The 15,493-nt window shown below is 51.1% G+C and overlaps 1 pseudogene across 1 annotated transcript; it reads left to right on the top strand.

Annotated features, from left to right (window-relative positions):
• Positions 1-3,167: 3,167 nt before the first annotated feature.
• Positions 3,168-3,791, top strand: LOC311145628 (B2 bradykinin receptor-like; annotated as a pseudogene). Its single transcript has one exon. The product of its transcript is annotated as a B2 bradykinin receptor-like (transcript).
• Positions 3,792-15,493: the final 11,702 nt, after the last annotated feature.

Raw genomic sequence — 15,493 nt, 5'->3', positions numbered from 1 at the left:
ATGTACGTGATCTTAAAAGTAAACCTGGTCAAGAACATATTCCATCTTGCCTGGCGAGGGTTCAGCCTCCTCGCCGCCCGGATGTACTCCAGGTTACGGTGGTCCGTCAAAATGAGGAAAGGGTGTTGAGCCCCCTCAAGCCAGTGCCTCCACACCTTTAAGGCCTGTACCACGGCTAACAGCTCCCTGTCCCCTACGTCATAGTTCCGCTCCGCCGGACTGAGCTTCTTAGAATAAAAAGCACAGGGGCGGAGTTTAGGTGGCGCGCCAGACCGTTGTGAAAGCACGGCTCCTAGACCGGCCTCTGACGCGTCCACCTCTACCTGGAACGGCAAAGAGGGATCCGGATGCGCCAGCACCGGGGCCGAGGTAAACAGGTCCTTCAGCCTCCCAAACGCCCTGTCCGCCTCGGCCGACCACTGCTGACGCACCGGACCCCCCTTCAACAGAGACGTGATGGGAGCTGCCACCTGTCCAAAACCCCGGATAAACCTCCGGTAGTAATTCGCAAACCCCAAAAACTGCTGCACCTCCTTCACAGTGGTTGGTGTTTGCCAATTACGCACGGCCGACACCCGGTCTACCTCCATCTTCACCCCTGACGCAGACAACTGATACCCCAAAAAGGAGACCGACTCCTGGAAAAACAGACACTTCTCTGCCTTCACATACAGGTCGTGCTCCACCAGCCTCCGCAACACTCTGCGCACCAGGGCCACATGCTCGACACGGGTAGGCGAGTACACGAGAATGTCATCAATGTACACAACCACCCCCTGCCCCTGCATGTCCCTGAAGATCTCATCCACGAATGATTGGAAAACTGACGGAGCGTTCATCAACCCGTATGGCATGACCAGATACTCGTAATGGCCCGAGGTGGTACTAAAGGCTGTCTTCCATTCATCGCCCTCCCTGATGCGCACCAAGTTGTATGCGGTCCTGAGATCTAATTTTGTGAAGAAACGCGCCCCATGCAACGACTCAGTCATGGTCGCAATCAGCGGGAGTGGATAACTGTACTTCACCGTAATCTGATTGAGACCACGGTAATCGATGCACGGGCGCAAACCACCATCTTTTTTCTTCACAAAAAAGAAACTCGAGGACGCAGGGGAAGTGGAAGGCCGTATGTATCCTTGTCTCAGAGATTCGTCTATGTAAGTCTCCATAGCTTTCTTCTCCTCTTGAGACAGAGGATACACATGGCTCCGTGGGAGCGCAGCTCCTGCCTGGAGGTCTATCGCACAATCTCCCTGCCTATGGGGCGGCAACTGCGTCGCCCTCGCCTTACTAAACGCAATAGCCAAATCCCCATACTCAGGGGGAACGTGCAATGCGGGCACCTGGTTTGGACTCTCCACCGAGGTAGCCCCTACGGAAACGCCCAAACATCTACCCACACACTGAGCAGACCACTCCATCAGAGCCCTCTCCTGCCACGAAATGGATGGGTTATGGGTACTCAACCAGGGCATGCCCAGCACCACCGGATACGCAGGAGAGTCAATCAGAAATAGCTGAATCATCTCCTGATGACCCCCCTGCGCACACATCCTAAGTGGCGCCGTGACCTCCCTGATCAAGCCCGTACCCAACGGACGGCTATCTAGGGCATGAACGGGGAAAGGAACATCAACAGGAAGAAGGGGAATCCCTAACGCTAAACAAAACTTTTTATCAATAAAATTCCCAGCCGCGCCTGAATCTACCAGCGCCTTATGCTGGGAATGAGGTGCTACCTGTGGAAAACGCACAGGCATACAAAAATGTGCAACAGAGAGCTCTGGGTGAGTGGGGCGCCTACTCACCTGGAGGGAATCCCCAGTGCGGGACCTGTCGTCCTCTCCCCTAGGAGGCCATCCCCAGCACCTAGCCGCGGTGTGTCCTCCCCGACCACAGTTGGTGCAAGGGATGGACCCCCTAGCAAGCCGACCCCTCCTCTCTCTAGCGCCAGCACCCCCGAGCTCCATGGGGCACGGCTCGGAAGCGCTGGAGGGTGAAATGGACGGACCCCCCTCGGAACGCCCGCGGGTAGCTAGCAGGTTATCCAGCCTGATGGACATGTCGACCAACTGGTCGAACGTGAGGCTGGTGTCCCTACAGGCCAGCTCCCGACGGACGTCCTCTCGTAGACTACACCTGTAGTGATCGACGAGGGCCCGATCATTCCACCCTGCATCTGCCGCTAGAGTACGGAATTCGAGGGCGAACTCCTGAGCACTCCTCCTCCCCTGCCGGAGGAAGACCAGACGCTCCCCCGCCGCTTTCCCCTCCGGGGGATGGTCAAACACCGCCTTGAAGCGGCGGGAGAACTCGCTGTACGTGATGGTGTCCGCGTCGATCCTCCTCCACTCCGCGTTGGCCCACTCCAACGCCTTCCCGGACAGGCAGGAGATCAGGGCGGACACGCTCTCATGTCCCGAGGGCGCCGGATGCACGGTGGCCAGGTACAGCTCCACCTGGAGAAGGAAACCCTGGCACCCGGCTGCGGTCCCATCGTAAGCCCTCGGGAGCGAGAGTCGGACTCCTCGGGTTTCTGGTGCGGGACTAGGCTGACTGGCCGATGGTGCTGGCACGGAGGGTGGCGGTGGAGGCGTCCCCCAGCCTCGGATGGTGGTGATCACCTCCTGCAGGGCGGTCCCCATCTGCAGGATCTGGTCCCCTTGCTCCCGGACCCTGTCCTCCAGAGTCGCCTGGGCTGCTGCGGCTCCTGCTGATTCCATAGGTGGTGTAATATTCTGTCAAGGTGTGCTGTAGGTGTAGTGGCGGAATCAATTGCAGGACGCAGACGGATAATCCAACAAACTTGTATTGAGCCGAAAACACGGCAAAACGGACAACTCTTGCCCGAAGGCGAAATACGCACGAAGGCGAAAACGAAACAGAACAGCGCACAAACAGGTGCGTAACTCCAGCGCAGTGGAGAGAAGCTCAACCGAGCGAAAACACATCTGACACAAAACAATATTACACAACACCTGACACACACAACGGGATCTAAATAGGACACTAATGACACTGAATGAAAACAGGTGTGACAACACTTAGACAGAAGCAAACGAACATGAAACATACAACGGTGGCAGCTAGTACTCCAGAGACAACGAACGCCGAAGCCTGCCCGAACAAGGGAGAGAGGCAGCCTCGGCCGAAACCGTGACATGATGGGGGTGCTGGCGACGATTCACATAAAGGTGATGTTTGTTGATGAACTTCAGACAATGGTGTGTATTCTGGAGTATCCTGAAAACTCAGGGAAATCTTGGAAGCTGGCCCACAACCTCCTGATGAACATTGTGGGCTTTATTCAACCTTTTGTGGTGATTATTTCCTGCAGTTGTAACATCTTTAGAGCCCTGAGGAAGAGGAGGGAGAGTGTTTACATAGAGGATAGAAACTACAGGAAGGCCACAGTCCTCGTTTACGCCGTGACGATGCTGTTCCTTGTGTGTTGGAGTCCCTTCAAACTCTTCACCCTACTCGATATACTGTGTGAAACAGAGGTTTTGGACGAGATGTGGGATCATACCCTGGATATTGGAACCCAGCTTTCAACCTACCTAACGTTTCTGAACAGTAGCCTAAACCCTGTGCTGTATGTATTTTCCGGTCTGTATTTTAGGAGGAAAGTTAGCGCCATCTACAGGAGAACTAAGAATCGCAGGAGTTCTGCTACAACTGAAAGCTGAAATGCCTGTGTATCAACCTATCACCACAGGGTTGATCAAATCAAACATGTTGTAATACAGACATGGCTTCCTGCATTTTCCTGCACATTTGTCATTTGATATCATGTAGTTATTGCACACTAAATGGCATTTTCAATGAATAACGCAATTTATCTAATGTATCCACATCAAATGTGTGCAATCTAGAACCACATTGTGTAGGCCTATCAGGTTTAGATTGTGTAGGAGATATGCTTGCAGGCACGGAAATTATAGTCTCAAAAGTAAGATAATGGCGATGTTTTCTGAAGTGTATATTGTGTACTCACAGTGTCACAATGTCAATTTGAATGCTAAATGTAACTTTTCCAGTCCTTTCTCTGAGACAAGCAAGATAGATTGTAGATTCCACTAGGGAAGATCATGGGGGTGATAGATTTGAAATGTTACACCCTAATCGGATCTGCAAACCTATAGTTTCATCAGCTGTTCAGGTGGCTGGTTTCAGGTGAAGAAGCCGGATGTGGAGTGTCAAGAGGTGAGGTGTATGTGGTGTGGAAGTCAGGCGCAGGACACCGAAGCTCAGTCCAACAGAGTTTACTAAATATCCGAAAGGCAACGATACACATAAACGGCCTCAAAAGACAAACAGAGGCGAGCAATTACGCAACCATGCGTAAACAATAAAACAACAAACAGGGAACAAAACACGCAGCACTACGGACAGGCGAACAACAACACACAATCTAACCAATACAAAACAGGGAACTTATAGGACACGTAATCAGCACACAAACAGACACAGGTGTACAAGACAGACCAAAGCAATCACACACGAAACATCCAACGGTGGCAGCTAGTACTCCGGGGACGGCGAACGCCATTGCCTGCCCGAACCAGGAGGAGGAGCAGTCTCGGCCGAAACCGTGACAGTACCCCCCCCTTGACGCGCGGCTCCAGCCGTGCGCCGACCCCGGCCTCGGGGACGGCCAGGAGGACGCGGACCCGGGCGCATGGGATGCCCACGGTGGAACTCCGTCAGGAGGGATGGATCGAGGATGTCCCTCCTGGGCACCCAGCACCGTTCCTCCGGACCGTACCCCTCCCACTCCACGAGATACTGGAGACCACTCATCCGGCGCCTCGAGTCCAAGATAGTCCGGACCCTGTACGCCGGGGCCCCCTCGATGTCCAAAGGGGGCGGAGGGGTCTCTCCTATCTCAACTTCTTGGAGTGGGCCAGCTACCACCGGCCTGAGAAGAGACACATGGAACGAGGGGTTAATATTTTTGTATTCTATAGGCAGTTGTAACCTGTAACACACCTCGTTCAATCTTCTCAGGACTTTGAAGGGCCCCACAAACCGCCGACCCAGCTTCCGGCAGGGCAGGCGGAGGGGCAGGTTTCGAGTCGAGAGCCAGACTCGATCTCCCGGTGCGTACACCGGTCCCTCACTGCGGTGGCGATCGGCGCTCGCCTTTTGTTGACGGATGGCACGCTGCAGATGGACATGGGCAGCGTCCCACGTCTCCTCCGAGCGCCGAATCCACTCGTCCACCGCAGGGGCCTCGATCTGGCTCTCGTGCCATGGTGCCAGGACCGGCTGATAACCTAAAACACACTGGAAAGGTGTTAAATTGGTGGAGGAGTGGCGGAGAGAGTTCTGGGCTATCTCTGCCCAGGGGAGGAACCTAGACCACTCCTCCGGCCGGTCCCGGCAATAGGACCTCAAAAACCTACCCACATCCTGGTTGACACGTTCCACCTGCCCATTGCTCTCTGGGTGGTACCCCGAGGTAAGGCTTACCGAGACCCCCAACCGTTCCATGAACGCCCCCCAAACTCTGGAGGTGAACTGGGGACCTCGGTCAGACACAATATCCTCGGGGACCCCATAGTGCCGGAACACATGGGTGAATAGGGCCTCAGCGGTTTGTAGGGCAGAAGGGAGACCCGGCATTGGAAGGAGACGATAGGCCTTAGAAAACCGATCCACAACGACCAAAATGGTGGTATTCCCCTGGGAGGGGGGTAGATCGGTTACGAAATCCACCGATAGGTGGGACCATGGTCGTTGTGGAACGGGCAGGGGATGTAGCTTACCCCTGGGCAAATGTCTAGGCGCCTTACACTGGGCACACACCGAGCAGGAGGAGACATAAACCCTCACATCCCTAGCTAACGTTGGCCACCAGTATTTCATGCTAAGACAGTGCACGGTCCGGCCAATACCTGGATGTCCAGAGGAGGGTGATGTATGAGCCCAATAAATAAGTCGATCACGAACCTCGAGCGGAACGTACGTCCGCCCCACAGGACACTCGGGGGGAGTAGGGTCGGTACGCAGTGCCCGCTTGATTTCCGCATCGACCTCCCAAACCACCGGAGCCACCAAACAAGACTCCGGCAATATGGAAGTAGGCTCGTTGGACCTCTCCTCTGTGTCATACCGCCGGGACAGGGCGTCTGCCTTACCATTCTGGGACCCTGGGATGTATGTGATCTTAAAAACAAACCGGGTTAGGAACATGTTCCACCTAGCCTGACGAGGGTTCAATCTCCTAGCTGCCCGGATGTACTCCAGGTTACGGTGATCTGTCAGAATGAGGAAAGGGTGTTGAGCCCCCTCAAGCCAATGCCTCCACACCTTTAGGGCCTGGACTACGGCTAACAGCTCCCTGTCCCCAACGTCATAGTTGCGCTCCGCCGAGCTGAGCTTCTTCGAGTAGAAGGCACAGGGGCGGAGTTTAGGTGGCGCGCCGGACCGTTGTGACAGGACTGCCCCAATACCGGTCTCAGACGCGTCCACCTCTACTTGGAAGGGTAAAGAGGGATCCGGATGCGCCAGCACCGGAGCCGAGGTGAACAGGTTCTTCAGCTTAACAAATGCCCTGTCCGCCTCAGCCGACCACTGCAAACGAACCGGACCCCCCTTTAGCAGAGATGTAATGGGGGCTGCAACCTGTCCAAAACCCCGAATAAACCTCCGGTAGTAATTAGCAAAACCCAAGAACTGCTGCACCTCTTTTACAGTAGTTGGGGTTTGCCAATTACGCACGGCCGATACCCGGTCTACCTCTATCTCTACCCCTGACGCGGACAACCGATAACCCAAAAAGGAGACGGACTCCTGGAAGAACAGGCATTTATCTGCCTTGACATACAAGTCATGCTCCAGCAGTCTTCTCAACACTCGGCGCACCAGGGCTACATGCTCGGCTCGTGTGGAAGAGTACACTAGGATGTCGTCGATGTAAACTACTACACCCTGCCCATGCATGTCCCGGAAAATCTCGTCAACAAAGGATTGGAAGACTGAAGGAGCATTCATTAACCCGTATGGCATGACGAGATACTCGTAATGACCCGAGGTGGTGCTAAATGCTGTTTTCCATTCATCCCCCTCCCTAATGCGCACCAGATTATACGCGCTCCTGAGATCCAACTTTGTGAAGAACCGCGCTCCGCGTAACGACTCCGTCATCGTCGCAATCAGTGGAAGTGGGTAGCTGTATTTAACTGTGATCTGATTGAGACTACGGTAATCAATACACGGGCGCAATCCCCCATCCTTCTTCTTCACAAAGAAGAAACTCGAGGAGACCGGGGAAGTAGAGGACCGTATGTATCCCTGTGCCAAGGACTCGGCTATGTAAGTCTCCATAGCCGCTGTCTCCTCTTGAGACAGGGGATACACACGACTCCGTGGCAGAGCCGCTCCTGTTTGGAGATTTATCGCACAGTCCCCCTGTCTATGAGGAGGCAGCCGTGTTGCCCTCGATTTGCTAAACACGAGTGCTAAATCCTTATACTCAGGGGGAATGCGCAGTGCGGGCACTTGGTTCGGACTCTCTACCGAGGTCGCCCCTATGGAAACACCTAGACATCTCCCTACACACTGGGCAGACCACTCCATAAGAGCCCTCTGTTGCCACGCTATGGTAGGATCATGGGTGCTTAACCAGGGAAGTCCCAACACCACGGGGTACGCAGGGGAGTCAATCAGATAAAACTGAATGATCTCCTCATGACCCCCCTGCGTCGTCATCGTCAGTGGTGCTGTGACCTCCCTGATCAGGCCCGACCCCAACGGCCGGCTGTCTAATGCGTGGACAGGAAATGGAGCTTCTACCGGCCGAAGGGGAATCCCTAACCTACCACAAAATGCCCGATCAATAAAGTTCCCAGCTGCGCCTGAATCTACCAGCGCCTTATGCTGGGAATGAGGTGCCACCTGTGGAAATCTCACAGGAATACTCATGTGACCAACAGAAAGCTCTGGGTAAGTGGGGCGCCTACTCACCTGAAATGACTCCCCAGTGCGTGACCTGTTGTCACCCCTCCCAGGAGACCCTCCCCAGCACCTGGCCGCGGTGTGTCCTCCACGACCACAGGTGGTGCAGGGGATGGCCCCCCTCGGGTTCCCTCTCCTCCTCTCTCTAGCGCCAGCACCCCCGAGCTCCATAGGAATCGGCTCGGAGGTGCTGGAGGGTGGAATGGACGACCCCCACTCGGGACGTCCGCGGGTAGCCAGCAGGGTGTCTAGACGGATGGAAATGTCCACCAACTGGTCAAACGACAGGTTGGTGTCCCTGCAGGCCAGCTCACGACGAACGTCCTCTCGTAGGCTACACCGGTAGTGGTCGATGAGGGCCCTCTCATTCCACCCCGCATCCGCTGCTAGTGTCCGGAACTCCAGTGCGAACTCCTGGGCGCTCCTCTTCCCCTGTCGGAGGTGGAACAGACGCTCTCCCGCCGCTTTACCCTCAGGTGGATGATCGAAGACAGCCCTGAAGCGGCGGGAGAACTCCGCGTAGGTGATGGTTGCGGCGTCTATTCCCCTCCATTCGGCGTTGGCCCATTCCAACGCCTTGCCGGATAGACAGGAGATGAGGGCGGAGACGCTCTCGTATCCCGAGGGCGCCGGGTGTATAGTAGCCAGGTAAAGTTCCACCTGCAGGAGAAATCCCTGACACCCGGCTGCAGAACCGTCATATGCCCTCGGGAGCGATAGCCGAATGCCACTGGGTTCCGGTGCTGAGAGAGGAGGACTGGCCGTGGGTGATGGGATGGTGTGCGAAGGCGTGGGCACCTCCCCAGTCACCAACCGGCGCAGCGTGTTGGACACCTCGTTCATGGCGGCCCCAAGTTGCCGGATCATGGTGTCTTGGTCGCTGATCCGATCCTCCAGCGACTTGGGTGCCGCCACTGCTCCTGCTGACTCCATGGTGGTGTGTTGTTCTGTCAAGAGGTGAGGTGTATGTGGTGTGGAAGTCAGGCGCAGGACACCGAAGCTCAGTACAACAGAGTTTACTAAATATCCGAAAGGCAACGATACACATAAACGGCCTCAAAAGACAAACAGAGGCGAGCAATTACGCAACCATGCGTAAACAATAAAACAACAAACAGGGAACAAAACACGCAGCACTACGGACAGGCGAACAACAACACACAATCTAACCAATACAAAACAGGGAACTTATAGGACACGTAATCAGCACACAAACAGACACAGGTGTACAAGACAGACCAAAGCAATCACACACGAAACATCCAACGGTGGCAGCTAGTACTCCGGGGACGGCGAACGCCTTTGCCTGCCCGAACCAGGAGGAGGAGCAGTCTCGGCCGAAACCGTGACATGGAGGTCCTGGGCTGGCGTGGTTGGATGTGGTCTGCGATTGTGAGGCCGGTTGGACGTACTGCCAAATTCTATAAGACGGCGTTGGAGGCGGCTTATGGTAGAGAAATTAACATTAAATTATCTGGCAACAGCTCTGGTTGACATTCCTGCAGTCAGCATGCCAATTGCATGCTCCCTCAAAACTTGAGACATCTATGTCATTGTGTTGTGTGACAAAATTGCACATTTTAGACAAAACTGCACATTTTAGAGTGGCCTGATATCGTCCCCAGCACAAGGTGCACCTGTGTAATGATCATGCTGTTTAGTCAGCTTCTTGATATGCCACACCTGTCAGGTGGATGGATTATATTGGCAAAGGAGAGATGCTCACTAACAGGGATGTAAACAAATTTGTGCACAACATTTGAGAAATAAGCGTTTTTTGTGTATGGAAAAATGATGGGATCTTTTATTTTAGCTCATGAAACATGGGGCTAACACTTTACATGTTGCATTTACATTTTTGTTAGGTATATTTGTATCTTGATACAAATATTAATGATTCCCAAGACATCTATAAGAAGTCAATTCATAGTCATTTAATGATAACATTACAAGACCAAAGTGTGGAGAGTAGTCTTTCTAGCTGTGCTTTTTTGCTTTCCAGACTGGTTCTGGTAGCTCATGTTTGTATACATAGCGTTTTAACTTGGGTGTATGACCTCCCTCCAACCACATTCTGTAACTATTTGCATTCTGTAGGTATAGAAGTCAATTTTTAGATGTCAAGTCGTTGATCACACCCAGGGTAACCACAGTGGAGAGACGTTCCAAGCAATAAACTGCAGATGAGCCAGCGTCTTGTCTGTTGCTTTTCCTAATAGCTGTGGTTTCTACACCACAGTGAGGTTTACACCATAGCCTATGAAATAATATAATCCCCACCACAAATCAACTAAAATGTATGGCTCAGTCTCTGAAACACAAATAAGAACGCAAAATAGTATCTGTCCTTCAATGAAAGTCAGTACAGTTCAGTTTCAATTACAGGTAAGATACAAAAAAAAAATAAGAAAATCTCCAATAAATCCAGAAGGGAGGAAAGGAAAATGAAGATTGATCTTACCAGTTCAAGCTGCACAGTTCAGTAAAAATTGTCCAAAGGAAATACACAAAGCAAAAACCCCAAAAGGTAAAATAACCAAATAGTCACCAAACATTCTGGTCAGGATTCTAAGTCAGACTTATACACACAGAGTGAGCATTTGTGACTGCTGGATGCCTGGCTGACGCAGACCGTGGCTTGCTTCTGTATCCCAACCAGGGCGTGGGCGAGAGCATCCGGAACAATGTTGCACTGTCCTTTTCTGTAGGTAACATGGAACTCAACCTCCTGTAGTCCGATCGTCCATCTTACCTTCTTGAATTGGGTTTTTGATGGTTGAACACACAGGCCATGGCTGAGTGGTCCAGAATGACCTCGAACTTCCTCCCTTCAAGGAAAGGCCGCCACTTTTCCACCGCCCAAATGACTGCTAGGTACTCTCGCTCAGAAACAGAGTAGTAGACAGCAGAGTTCAGCAGTCTTGATCCATAGGCAATAACTCGCTCACCGTCATCAATCTCTTCTGTCAAAACAGCACTAAGACCAATGGCATTAACATCTGTTTGCACTTTGAAGGGCAGGTAGAAGTCAGGGTAGAGCAGCACTGGTGCTTTGGTTAGGGCCTCCTTCAAGTCCTCGAAAGCCCTCTGGCACGTCCTTCCTGTTCAGAGCATTGAGAGGAACAGAGCGGTCTGCGTAGTGAGGGATGAAGCGATGATACCATCCTGTCATACCTAGAAACCTCTCCACTGCCTTGACTGACTTAGGTGTTGGAAAAAACTGGACAGCCTCAACCTTCTTTGCCTGTGTCGTGATTTCTGCAGTGGACATCCCATGTCCAAAGAAGGAAATGCTCCTCTGGAACAGGTTACACTTCTTCAGTTTCACCATGAGCCCAGCTTTATGCAACCTGCTGAACACAGCTCTCAGGTCTTCCGGGTGTTGTTGCTCTGAGCGGGAGTACACCACAATGTCATCAATGTATGCAAAGCAACACTTCCCCTTCACATCTTCAAGGGCTATTTCCATGAGCCTTTGGAGCAATGCTCCAGCATTTTTCAAACCAAAGGGAAGAGCGAGAAACTCAAATAAGCCCCCCGGAGTAACAAATGCCATCTTCTGGATGCTGTCAGAGTCCATGCACACCTGCCAGTATCCGCTCTTGAGGTCGATAGTGCTGAATACTGTTGCTCCATGTAAGGACTCCAGTATTTCCTGAATTTGAGGCATGGGGTAGGCGTCAAAAGGGTTCTTCGCATTGATGCCTCTGTAATCAACTCAAAACCTTGTTCCTCCATCCTTTTCTTCACAAGCACTACAGGTGAGGCACGGGGGGATGTAGATCGTCTGACATTGCCGTTGCTCAACATGTCCTTGACCTGTCTGTCCATGAACTCCTGCTTCTGCAAAGACACTAGGTAGGCCTTCTTCTTTATGGGGACCTCATCAGCTGTTATGATGCAGTGAGAGACAAGAGTAGTGCATCCAACAGAATTTGTGCAAACAGTGGCCCACTCATGCAACAGGCTGTCAAGCTGCGCACAAATCTGTGAGCTGGTGTCCGCCCCACTAACCAGCTGCTGTATTAAGGCTTCAGATTGCTCACAGGGTGACGTGGAGACATTGGCCCACAGCTTCGTGCACAGCTTGACAGCCTGTTGCATGAGTGGCCTACTGTTTGCACAAATTCTGTTGGACTCACTCCTCTTGTCTCTTACCGCATCATAACAACTGATGAGGTCCCCAAAGTCACCTTAGAGCACATAAATATGATTTATGAACTGCAAACCACCCATGTTTAATTGTTGAGTTCACCATTCACGCTCTCAGCACACAGTTCTCTCTCTCACCTGCAGTGCTGATTTCATGTGATAGCTCAGATGAAATTTAAGACAAAGAAATGCTAGAGACTACGAATATTTGACATTCACTTCAAGATGCTTAGCTAAACAGTCACATCCCTGGTGCTTGAGAGAATGCAGGTTCTTGAGCAAAAGCCATGAAATTCCTGATGAAATCTTGACTTTTAAAACCATTTAGGCTAATGGTTTTTTCTTGCATTTTTGGGGGAGGAACTGTTCCATTTGTCATTGTGCACAGGTAATATGCATGTTAGTAAATGAATATGTAAATACAGTTGAAGTCGGAAGTTTACGTACACCTTAGCCAAATACATTTAAACTCAGTTTTTCACAATTCCTGACATTTAATCCTAGTAAAAATCACCTGTCTTAGGATCACCACTTTATTTTAAGAATGTGAAATGTCAGAATAATAGTAGAGAAAATTATTTATTTCAGCTTTTATTTATTTCATCACATTCCCAGTGGGTCAGAAGTTTACATACACTCAATTAGTATTTGGTAGCATTGCCTTTAAATTATTTAACTTGGGTCAAACGTTTTGGGTAGCCTTCCACAAGCTTCCCACAATACATTGGGTGAATTTTGGCCAATTCCTCCTGACAGAGCTGGTGCAACTGAGTCAGGTTTGTTGGCCTCCTTGCTCGCACATGCTTTTTGCCCACAAATATTCTATAGGATTGAGGTCAGGGCTTTGTGATGGCCACTCCAATAACTTGACTTTGTTGTCCTTAAGCCATTTTTCCACAACTTTGAAAGTATGCTTGGGGTCATTGTCCATTTGGAAGACCAATTGAAGACCAAGCTTTAACTTCCTGGCTGATGTCTTGAGATGTTGCTTCAATATATCCACATAATTTTCCTTCCGCATGATGCCATCTATTTTGTGAAGTGCACCAGTCCCTCCTGCAGCAAAGCACCACCACAGCATGATGCTGCCACCCCCGTGCTTCATGGTTGGGATGGTGTTCTTCGGCTTGCAAGCACCCCCTTTTTCCTCCAAACATAACGATGGTCATTATGGCCAAACAGTTATATTTTTGCTTCATCAGACCAGAGGACATTTCTCCAAAAAGTACGATCTTTGTCCCCATGTGCAGTATGCAAACCGTAGTCTGGCTTTTTTATGGTGTTTTGGAGCAGTGGCTTCTTCCTGGCTGAGCGGCCTTTCCGGTTATGTCGATATAGATACTTTTGTACCTGTTTCCTCCAGCATCTTCACAAGGTCCTTTGCTGTTGTTCTGGGATTGATTTGCACTTTTCGCACCAAATGGCGTTCATCTCTAGGAGACAGAACGCGTCTCCTTCCTGAGCGGTATGACGGCTGCGTGGTCCCATGGTGTTTATACTTGCGTACTATTGTTTGTACAGATGAACGTGGTACCTTCAGGCATTTGGAAATTGCTCCCAAGGATGAACCAGACTTGTGGAGGTCTACACATTTTTTTCTGAGGTCTTGGCTGATTTCTTTTCATTTTCCCATGATGTCAAGCAAAGAGGCACTGAGTTTGAAGGTAGGCCTTGAAATACATCCACAGGTACATCTCCAATTCACTCAAATTATGTCAATTAGCCTATCAGAAGCTTCTAAAGCCATGACATAATTTTCTGGAATTTTCCAAGCTGTTTAAAGGCACAGTCAACTTAGTGTATGTAAACTTCTGACCCACTGGAATTGTGATACAGTGAATTGTAAGTGAAATAATCTGTCTGTAAACAATTGTTGGAAAAATTACTTGTGTCATGCACAAAGTAGATGTCCTAACATGCATGAGAGCACCAGCTGTTCCGGATGACTATGTGATCATGCTCTCCGTAGCCAATGTGAGTAAGACTTTTAAGCAGGTCAACATTCACAAGGCCGCAGGGCCAGACGGATTACCAGGACGTGTACTCCGAGCATGTGCTGACCAACTGGCAAGTGTCTTCACTGACATTTTCAACATGTTCCTGACTGAGTCTGTAATACCAACATGTTTCAAGCAGACCACCATAGTCCCCGTGCCCAAGCACACTAAGATAACCTGCCTAAATGACTACCGACCCGTAGCACTGACGTCTGTAGCCATGAAGTGCTTTGAAAGGCTGGTCATGGCTCACATCAACACCATTATCCCAGAAACCTTAGACCCACTCCAATTTGCATACCGCCCCAACAGATCCACAGATGATGCAATCTCTATTGCACTCCACACTGCCCTTTCCCACCTGGACAAGAGAAACACCTACGTGAGAATGCTATTCATTGACTACAGCTCAGCATTCAACACCATAGTGCCCTCAAAGCTCATCACTAAGCTAAGGATCCTGGGACTAAACACCTCCCTCTGCAACTGGATCCTGGACTTCCTGACGGGCCGCCCCCAGGTGGTAAGGGTAGGTAAGAACACATCTGCCACACTGATCCTCAACACGGGGGCCCCTCAGGGGTGCATGCTCAGTCCCCTCCTGTACTCCCTGTTCACCCATGACTGCATGGCCAGGCACGATTCCAACACCATCATTAAGTTTGCTGACGACACCGATGTGACAGCCTATAGGGAGGAGGTCAGAGACCTGGCCGTGTGGTGCCAGGATAACAACCTCTCCCTCAACGTGACCAAGACAAAGGAGATGATTGTGGACTACTGGGAAAAAAAAGAGGACTGAGCACGCCCCCATTCTCATCGACGGGGCTGTAGTGGAACAGGTTGAGAGCTTCAAGTTCCTTGGTGTCCACATCACCAATGAACTATCATGGTCCAAACACACCAAGACAGTCGTGAAGAGGGCACGACAAAGCCTATTCCCCCTCAGGAGACTGAAAAGATTTGGCATAGGTCCTCAGATCCTCAAAAAATTATACAGCTGCACCATCGAGAGCATCCTGACTGATTGCATCACCGCCTGGTATGGCAACTGCTCGGCCTTCGACCGCAAGTTACTACAGAGGGTTGTGCGTACAGCCCAGTACAAAACTGGGGCCAAGCTTCCTGCCATCAAGGACCTCTATACCAAGCGGTGTCAGAGGAAGGCCCTCAAAATTGTCAAAGACCCCAGCCACCCTAGTCATAGACTGTTCTCTCTACTACCGCACGGCAAGCGGTACCAGAGTGCCAAGTCTAGGTCCAAAAGACTTCTCAACAGCTTCTACCCCCAAGCCATCAGACTCCTGAACAGCTAATCATGGCACCCCATCTTTTCACGCTGCTGCTACTCTGTTAATTATTTATGCATAGTCACTTTA

The sequence above is a fragment of the Coregonus lavaretus genome (assembly GCF_964263955.1).
Source record: "Coregonus lavaretus genome assembly, chromosome: 18".
Classification (NCBI taxonomy): domain Eukaryota; kingdom Metazoa; phylum Chordata; class Actinopteri; order Salmoniformes; family Salmonidae; genus Coregonus; species Coregonus lavaretus.
This window is presented reverse-complemented; position numbering and strand designations above follow the sequence as displayed.